This window comes from Polypterus senegalus, chromosome 5 (assembly GCF_016835505.1).
Source record: "Polypterus senegalus isolate Bchr_013 chromosome 5, ASM1683550v1, whole genome shotgun sequence".
Classification (NCBI taxonomy): Eukaryota; Metazoa; Chordata; class Cladistia; order Polypteriformes; family Polypteridae; genus Polypterus; species Polypterus senegalus.
In genome coordinates, this window is record NC_053158.1 from 123,364,361 (window position 1) to 123,372,239 (window position 7,879).

The 7,879-nt window shown below is 39.2% G+C and overlaps 1 pseudogene; it reads right to left on the reverse strand.

Moving 5' to 3' along the window:
- Positions 1 to 2,500: 2,500 nt before the first annotated feature.
- Positions 2,501 to 3,331, reverse strand: LOC120529898 (annotated as a pseudogene).
- Between the last annotated feature and the right edge of the window lie 4,548 nt (positions 3,332 to 7,879).

The window sequence follows — 7,879 nt, forward strand, 5'->3', positions numbered from 1 at the left end:
TCTGAGATTCACCAGTTTGAAGAACCATGACTGGAATGACCAAGCCTTGTCCCACAGGTTTATGCCCTGCATCAACTGTCTTATTCTCTAATGTTACTGGTGACATTATTACCAAGTTGGAGGAAGGTGTCTTTTCTGGCTGTGTGACCTGTGTAACACTTTCCTTTGCTTGGCTGAGTAGTAACTGGTCTGCATGTTGTTTCCAATCTTCAGCATCCCCAACTTTTACACTGTAGGAGACTGGTTCCAGTTGGGAGGTTACCACTCCAGGGGCCTCATATATAACGCCGTGCGTAGAACTCGCACTATAACATGGTGTAAGCACAAAAGCCGAAATGTGCTTACGCACAGAAAAATCCAGATGCACGAATCTGTGCGTACTCCAACTTCCACGTTCTTCCGTTACATAAATCCCGATCAGCGTGAAAACTAACGCTCGTGCACGCGCATTATGTAACGCCCCAAATCCTCCCAGAATTACGCCTATTTGAATATGCAAATCAATATAAATCGCCCTTAAGCGCAGCCTTCTGTGAAAAGACAATGGGAAAAGCACGGGGAAAATATAAGAATTTCAGCGAACACCAAGTGGAGGCGAAGGAAAAACATACTATTTGTTCAAATAAACCGTGGTATAATCAACAAAAGCAAGTTGATCGAGTGACATAGCGTGTTGGAGAAACTTGAAAGCTCACATTCACAAAATCGCACAGTGCCGGAAATAAAAAGAAGTCACATATCAAAGTTGCCGTGAAAAGAAGAGTTGTAAGCCCACTGTCTGAGTGTCATATGAAAGTTTATTAGGGTACAGAGAAAAAAGGCACACGGTGGGGAAAAAGCACGAAATGTCAACTTCAATCTCGACATTTCCACTTTAATCACGTAGTTTATTTTGTCATTTAGTAGAACATTATAAACTTCATCTTAAAATCGTTTAATTAACCAGTTTCTCAAATCACATCGTAATTAAAGTAGCACGTTAAATGCTTTGTTTTGTATTTGATCTTCTACTGTATGTGATCTATGTGTGTGAATCACTACTTGCTTCTTAAACTGGCTCTCTTCCTCCAACTGGACACAGAGTCCATTACATTTGTGATATTACAGCTCTCTGAATAACTAAAATACTGAGATGTATACGTGATGTCATTTTCATGATGATAGGAGCTAAAGCACATTATTAAACATGTGTTTCATGAGCCTCGTGCTCATGACAAGCATTTATCTTTTGCCGAAATTTGTAGCTGCGTTTTTAGCTTTGTTGTTATTTTCTCTTTCTGTTTTATATTCAATATATATTGGCGTAGCCGGCCCAAGAGTCCTTGCTTTTCTTTCCCCAAGTAACCGATCGCCATACAATCAGCTCTGTAATAGACGTTAAGCCATCTGTAAGCTTAGCGCCGATTCTTCAAAACGTTTAAAGAACATTGAAATATCTTCGTAGTACATGTTTAATTATTCTATCCTTCACGACACTCCCAGTGAAGAATATAGATTATTTAAATGAAGTTAAAGTTTTATGTGTATAATTTAACAAACATATTTTGCTGCATTTTACCTTAAAAATGATATCGTCATCATATGTAAATACGCGCTTTATAAAGTGGCCCAGGTTGTGAGATATTATAACTGTAGTGCAAGTTTACAGTGGGGTGATTGTACTTATAAGTACAAACCGTTCTACAAGGAGCAATTGATTGAGTGCATTTAAAGTTCTTGGGATTAAACTGTTTCTGAACCGCGAGGTCTGTACAGGAAAGGCTTTAAAACGTTTTGCAGTGGCTGAGACAGCATGTCCTTAAAGCTATATACCGATAATTCTCTTTCCGATCAGCTGCTGCTATGATTCACACTCAGATACAGTGATATAAATACTCCGAGTCGTGCAGTGAGAGTAATATGGAAAAAGATGATCCGCTGTGGCAACTCCTAACGGGAGGAGCTGAAAGAAGAAGAAGAAGAAGAAGAAGTGAGAGTAACAACGCTAAAGCAGTTATGGTATTTGGAATACTATGGCTGTTCCCTGGACCATTATATTGTTACGAGTTAATTACAATCAGATGCATTACACTAATAAACAATATGCGGTTAGTTTCTGTGTATTTATAAAGCCGCGTCATGAAAATAATGAGTAATCACACAAGAACAGTACCATTGCTTTGACGCTGGGTGCCGCCAGTTTGCAAAACCGAGCGGAGAACTTGCGTACGACAAGGCATGAGGTACCGTGGAAAAGTGCGTGGCTTTACGCCAAGTGTAGGTTTTATACATCACGATTTGAACGTGGAAAAGTTCTTACGCAACATTTCTGTGCGTACGCACCGTTTATACATAAGGCCCCAGGTGTCCACTTTTCTCCCCTTCGGTAATCCCGGAGCAGCACTGGGTCACCCACATTAAATTTTCTGGATTTCTGGTTACTGTGCAACAGCTGAACATCTTGAGACTGACTCACTGTAGAAGCCACATTTGGTTTAAGCACATCTAGACGTGAATGTAATTAGCGACCCATTAAAAGCATAGCTGGAGATTCCTTTGTTGTAGCATGTGGAGTATTGCGATATGAGAGTAAAAACATGTCTAGTCTTTGCTGTACTGAAGCAGACCCTTTTGATGCCTTCAAAGCTTGTTTGAAAGTTTGCACAAAGCGTTCTGCAAGCCCATTGGTAGCTGGATGATAGGGAGCAGATCGTATATGCTTAATATGGTTGTTTTTCATAAACTGTGCAAATTCCTCAAAAATTAACTGTGGGCCATTGTCACTAACATGGACTTCAGGTATGCCAAAGCGACTAAAAAGGGTTCTCATGATATGAACAGTCTTACTAGTTGTGACACTATCCATTAGTTGAACCTCAGGCCACTTTGAGTGTGCATCGACTACTACTAAGTACATATGGCCTTCAGAAGACCCAGCAAAATCAACATGAATTCTGTGCCATGGCCCACTTGGCTATAACCATGGGTGGAGGGGCACAGAGCTTGGAAGATTTTTAACATGCTGACATGACTGGCAGTTGTGTACTTGTTGCTCAATCTGGCTGTCAATCCCTGGCCACCAAAAATAACTGCGTGCCAAGGACTTCATCCTCACTATACCTAGGTGGCTGACATGTAACTCTGACAAAACATGAGGGCGCAATTTGGGGGGCACAATTACTCTGCTCCCCCACATCAGGCATCCTTGTTGTACGGTAAGCTCCGTTTGTTTGTTGATGAAAGGCAGTAACTCATCATCATCCCCCAATTGCTTAAGAAAATGTCCCAGCAACACCATTTCCATTAATTTAGACAATGTAGGGTCTAACATGATCTCTCTACGAATTTCCATACTACTCACCAGTAGTAATTCCATTTGCTTTATGTAAAAAAAGGTCAACTGTGTTCTGGCTCTCATTATGTTTGACTAGTAAGGGCAAACAAGAAAGCCCATCAGCATTGGAATTGAGAGTAGCCTTCTTATATTCTATATTGTAATTGTGGGCTGCTAATATTAATGCCCACCTCTGCATTCTGGCAGCTGCCATAGACGGCACCCTTTTCTCTGGACTAAAGATTCTTGTCAGTGGACAATGGACAGTCAAGAGAGTAAATTTCCATCCATACAGGTATTGATGAAACTTCCTGACCCCAAACACTATCCCAGGGGCTTCTTGCTCAATTTGTGCATAGATCTGCTCAGCCTTACTCAGTATTCTAAATGTAAAAGCGATTGGTTTCTCTTCGCCATTGGGAAAGACATGGGAAATGACAGCTCCCACACCATATGGAGAAGCATCACAAGCCAGGCAGATGCTTAGTTGTGGATTGTAGTTGTGGATCTTAGTGTGTTAGGACATTTTGAGACACCAACTGTTCCTTAGCTTTCTGGAATGCAGTTTTACATGCAGATGACCAATGCCATTGTTTGTGTGTGCAAAGCAGCTCATGTAATGGGGTCAAAATGTTTGCAAAAAAGATTGGGTATGGCTCGCCCATAGTAATTGATGAGACTGAGAAAATCAGTTTAGTTACATTATTGGGGGCTGGAGCCTCTAAAATAGCCCTAACCTTTTCAGGTTACTTGTGTAGTCCTTTTGTATCAATTTTATAACCTAGGTACTCCAAAGTCACCTTGAAAAATTGACATTTTTCTTTTTGGACATACAGTCCAAATTCTTTCAATCAGCCCATCATTACAGCCTGTCACCAATATATCATCCAAGTAAAAATGAACATTGGAAAGGCCTTGTGACACCTGATCCATCGCCCGTTGTAATATGGAAGGTGCTGAAGCAATCCCAAATGGTAGACGATTATAGCAAAACAACCCTTTTGGGTATTGATGGTGAGCAGTTTACGTGATTGTTCCTCAACCTTTATCTGTAGGTATGCCTGTGCCAAGTCCAATTTGTTGAAACACTGTCCCCCAACTAATGAGGTGACCAAGTCTTCAATGTGTGGAATTTGATAGTGTTCCACAGAAATGGCCCAGATCAAGGTCACTTTAAAATCATCAGAAAGCCTTATGGAACCATCTCTCTTTACAACTGGCAACACAGGAGTGGCCCACTCACTATACTGCATAGGCGGCAGCACACCTAATTCCATCAGGTGGGACAGCTCAGATTCTACTTTGGATCACAGTGCATAGGGCACAACCCGAGCATGACAGGACTTTGGCTTATGTTGCAGTTGCAAAGAAATGACTGCTTCAATGCCCTTCATTGTCCCCAAATCTTTACTGAAAACTGCAGAATGTTTTTGTATTATATCCTTCAAGGTAACTTGCTGTACTGACTTTATCTCTTGCCAGTTCAATTTAATTCTTTGGAGCCACTCCCTACCAAAAAGGGATGTATAATTTCCTCTGATAACATATAATGGAAGGAAAGATAACTGCTTGTTCAAAGTGACTTTCACATTAATAACTCCTTCAGGGGATACTGGTTCCCCAGTGTAAGTCTTCAAAACTACATTGGTTGTCTCTAGTGGCACGTGGCTTAGTAATTTCCTCGGTTCACGAACGTCTCGGTTCACGTACAACTTGGTTCACAACCAAAAAGTTTGCCAAACTTTTGCCTCGGTTCACAACCACACACTCGGTATATGAACAAGCCAGTTTCCCTTTCGGTTTGTGCACGCCGATAATTTCCGCACGTGTTGCATTGTTCTCTGTCAGACTGCCTGCCTGCCTGCTGCAGAGGGAGTGAGAGAGAGAGAGCGAGCAAGAGGGGGAGGGGGAGATTGCTGCACATGTTTGCCTGCCTGTGCCGGGGGGTGGAGTTGGGGAATGGTTCACGTGCACGTACTGGGGTACAGCTGAGAGAGAGAGAGAGCGAGCCGCTCCCTGTTCATTGTTCTCAGTCAGACGTGAATGCTTTACCTGCACTCTCTTTGTGCTCTACAGTATTTTGTGTGCTTCTGCAGTTAACTATGGCTTTTAAGCAAGTGAAGAGTGGTGAGAAGAAAGTTTTGAAGAAAATTGAAATCAAAGTAAAGAAAGAAATTATTGAAAAGTTTGAGAGTGGCGTTTGTGTTACTGATCTTGCTGCCGAGTACAAGAAGTCTAAATTATTCTAAAGCAGAAAGAATCTATTAAAGCAGCTGATATTGCAAAAGGAGTTACAGTGTTAACCAGGCAGAGGCTTCAAGTGCTGGAAGAGGTGGAAAAACTGTTTACCAGTTTACTCATTTACCAATTTGAGAACCCTTGTGCTTTCAAGCAGCACAATGTAAATAAAGACAAACTGCCAGTAATGTGGAGGGCAAACACGAAGGGTTGGGTCACAAGGACTTTGTTTTTGGAATGGCTGCATGAGGCTTTCGCTCCCACCAGCTAAACAGCTAAAAACACCACAAACCCAAGAAATCACAAGAGAGAAAACACCTGAAGGAAAAAATTCCTCCATTGTGTAGCCAGACTCTTCCTCCTCACTTCATGCCAGAACTCGACTCATGCAAGGTTAGTTTTCTTGGTGGTGTTTATATTATGGATTTTTCAAAAGTTAATTTTTCAGTTAGTAGCGTGAATTGTTGCAATGTTACTTTTCTCTTTTTTCAAATGTTTGCTTTTTTCCCTGTGCTTAAAACTCATTAAAGTGTTTACAGATGGAGTTGTTCATAGCATGATTAGTTGCAATGTTACTTGCCAGAATGCATGACAATAGCTTAAATATAATTTTTAAGAACTGTAATATAGGCAAATAAACAGACTTAATCAGGGGCACATGGTGCGTTGCAAGAAAAATTTTACTAGGGACCTTGTGGTTCAAGAATGCTACTAAGCACCTTTTAAGGTAGGTGTTCCATGCACAGCCCACAACAATGCCTATAGAGTCAAAAATATGTAATTACAAACTGTTCCCACTCAAATCTTCAAGTACTGTGGGACTGTATTTAGCATAGAATTTGCATATTAAAATGAAACTTTATAATAGACTCTGCAAAAAATAAAGTAGAACCTTTTTAAAGGCATTAATTTGAGACTGGGACACTTCATTAGCAAAGTATGTTTTTCTTTTTTATTCTGTGATTGTCTACATAGTTTGCAGCATTCTGAACAATATTTCAGAATCTGAACAAGATTAAGTTGTATTTTATACAAACAATACTTTGTCTATCTTAAAAGCTTAATATTTTGTCAATAAAATCAGGTTTTGTAAAGTAAACAAAAGAAACATTTGTCAAAAGTTTGTCTTTTTCATTAACATGCACAACAACGTGTTTTTAAATTAAATATGTTCCTCCTGCTTAAAAGCCTTTAAATATGTTTTCGTTATATGTGCATTATATTTTATCACCTGCTTTGCATATTTTGAATTTGTTTCTTTATTCATTTTAACCTATAATCCTAAAGCACATCTGCTATTTTTTACTGCACGTCTATAAATTAACATATTTCTCACAAATACAGTCAGTATAATCATGTTTAAATTACTGCTATCTTTTAAGATGAAATCAAACGTTTTCTGATATATAGTAGCATGTGCACTAATTGTGCTTGTGCCATGCCTGGCTGTTGCATGTGCAAATTAAAGCTATAGGTAATATGATTTTTGTTCTTTGAATGATATGCAAAACATTAAAATGCTTCAAGAATATATATCGAGTTTGTCTTGCATACTACACACATTTTATGACTTGTTTATTACTTTATTCTGCCTATTTTGAAATTTTGCTAAAATTGATAATTTGATGTTTTTTCTTTTGCACTAATTAATCAAATTTAGGACTAAATATCTGAAATGTCAAATAAAAGAAAAATATATATACAGTATATACTTTTATGTATGAGTCTGTAGTACAAAAACGTTTTTCTGAATAAAAATTATTCATGTTCAAGCTCAAATATATTCTCACATGAAGAGAGTATATCTGATTAAAATGCAGGGTTACAGAAAAAATTATTATTTTAAGAAAAAATATTTAGAAAGATAATGTACATTCTCAGGCAAGAGCACTTTTGAGTCATCTTTAGGACTCTGGAAAGTTAAGCAATTCCATCTAGAGCCAGCATTAATGCATTTTTCCACTATATCCACAGTCCAGAATCTTCCAGACCAGAACAGTACTGAATCCACTTTTGTGTCCTCTACCTTTCAATCTCTGTAAGGGAAAAAGTACTGTTGGGAGCAATTTAGAGGCCTGCAGTTCAGCCAAAACAAAAAGCATGCCTGGGTCTTCCTAAGGTTGCTTAATGTTTGGGGTGTGACTCACTCAAGAAGTACATGGTACTAAAGTATCCCAGCACCTCAGAAACTATACAGAGTTAATTTAAAAAAAATGGAGAGTGATGCTGCTGCTTGGACTAAAATTGTCCCCAAATTGGTGTTTAAAAGCTCCCAAATCACTAACAGTGTTTTGGAGAGCTTGGAATTGGATGCTGAGCCAGTTCTCC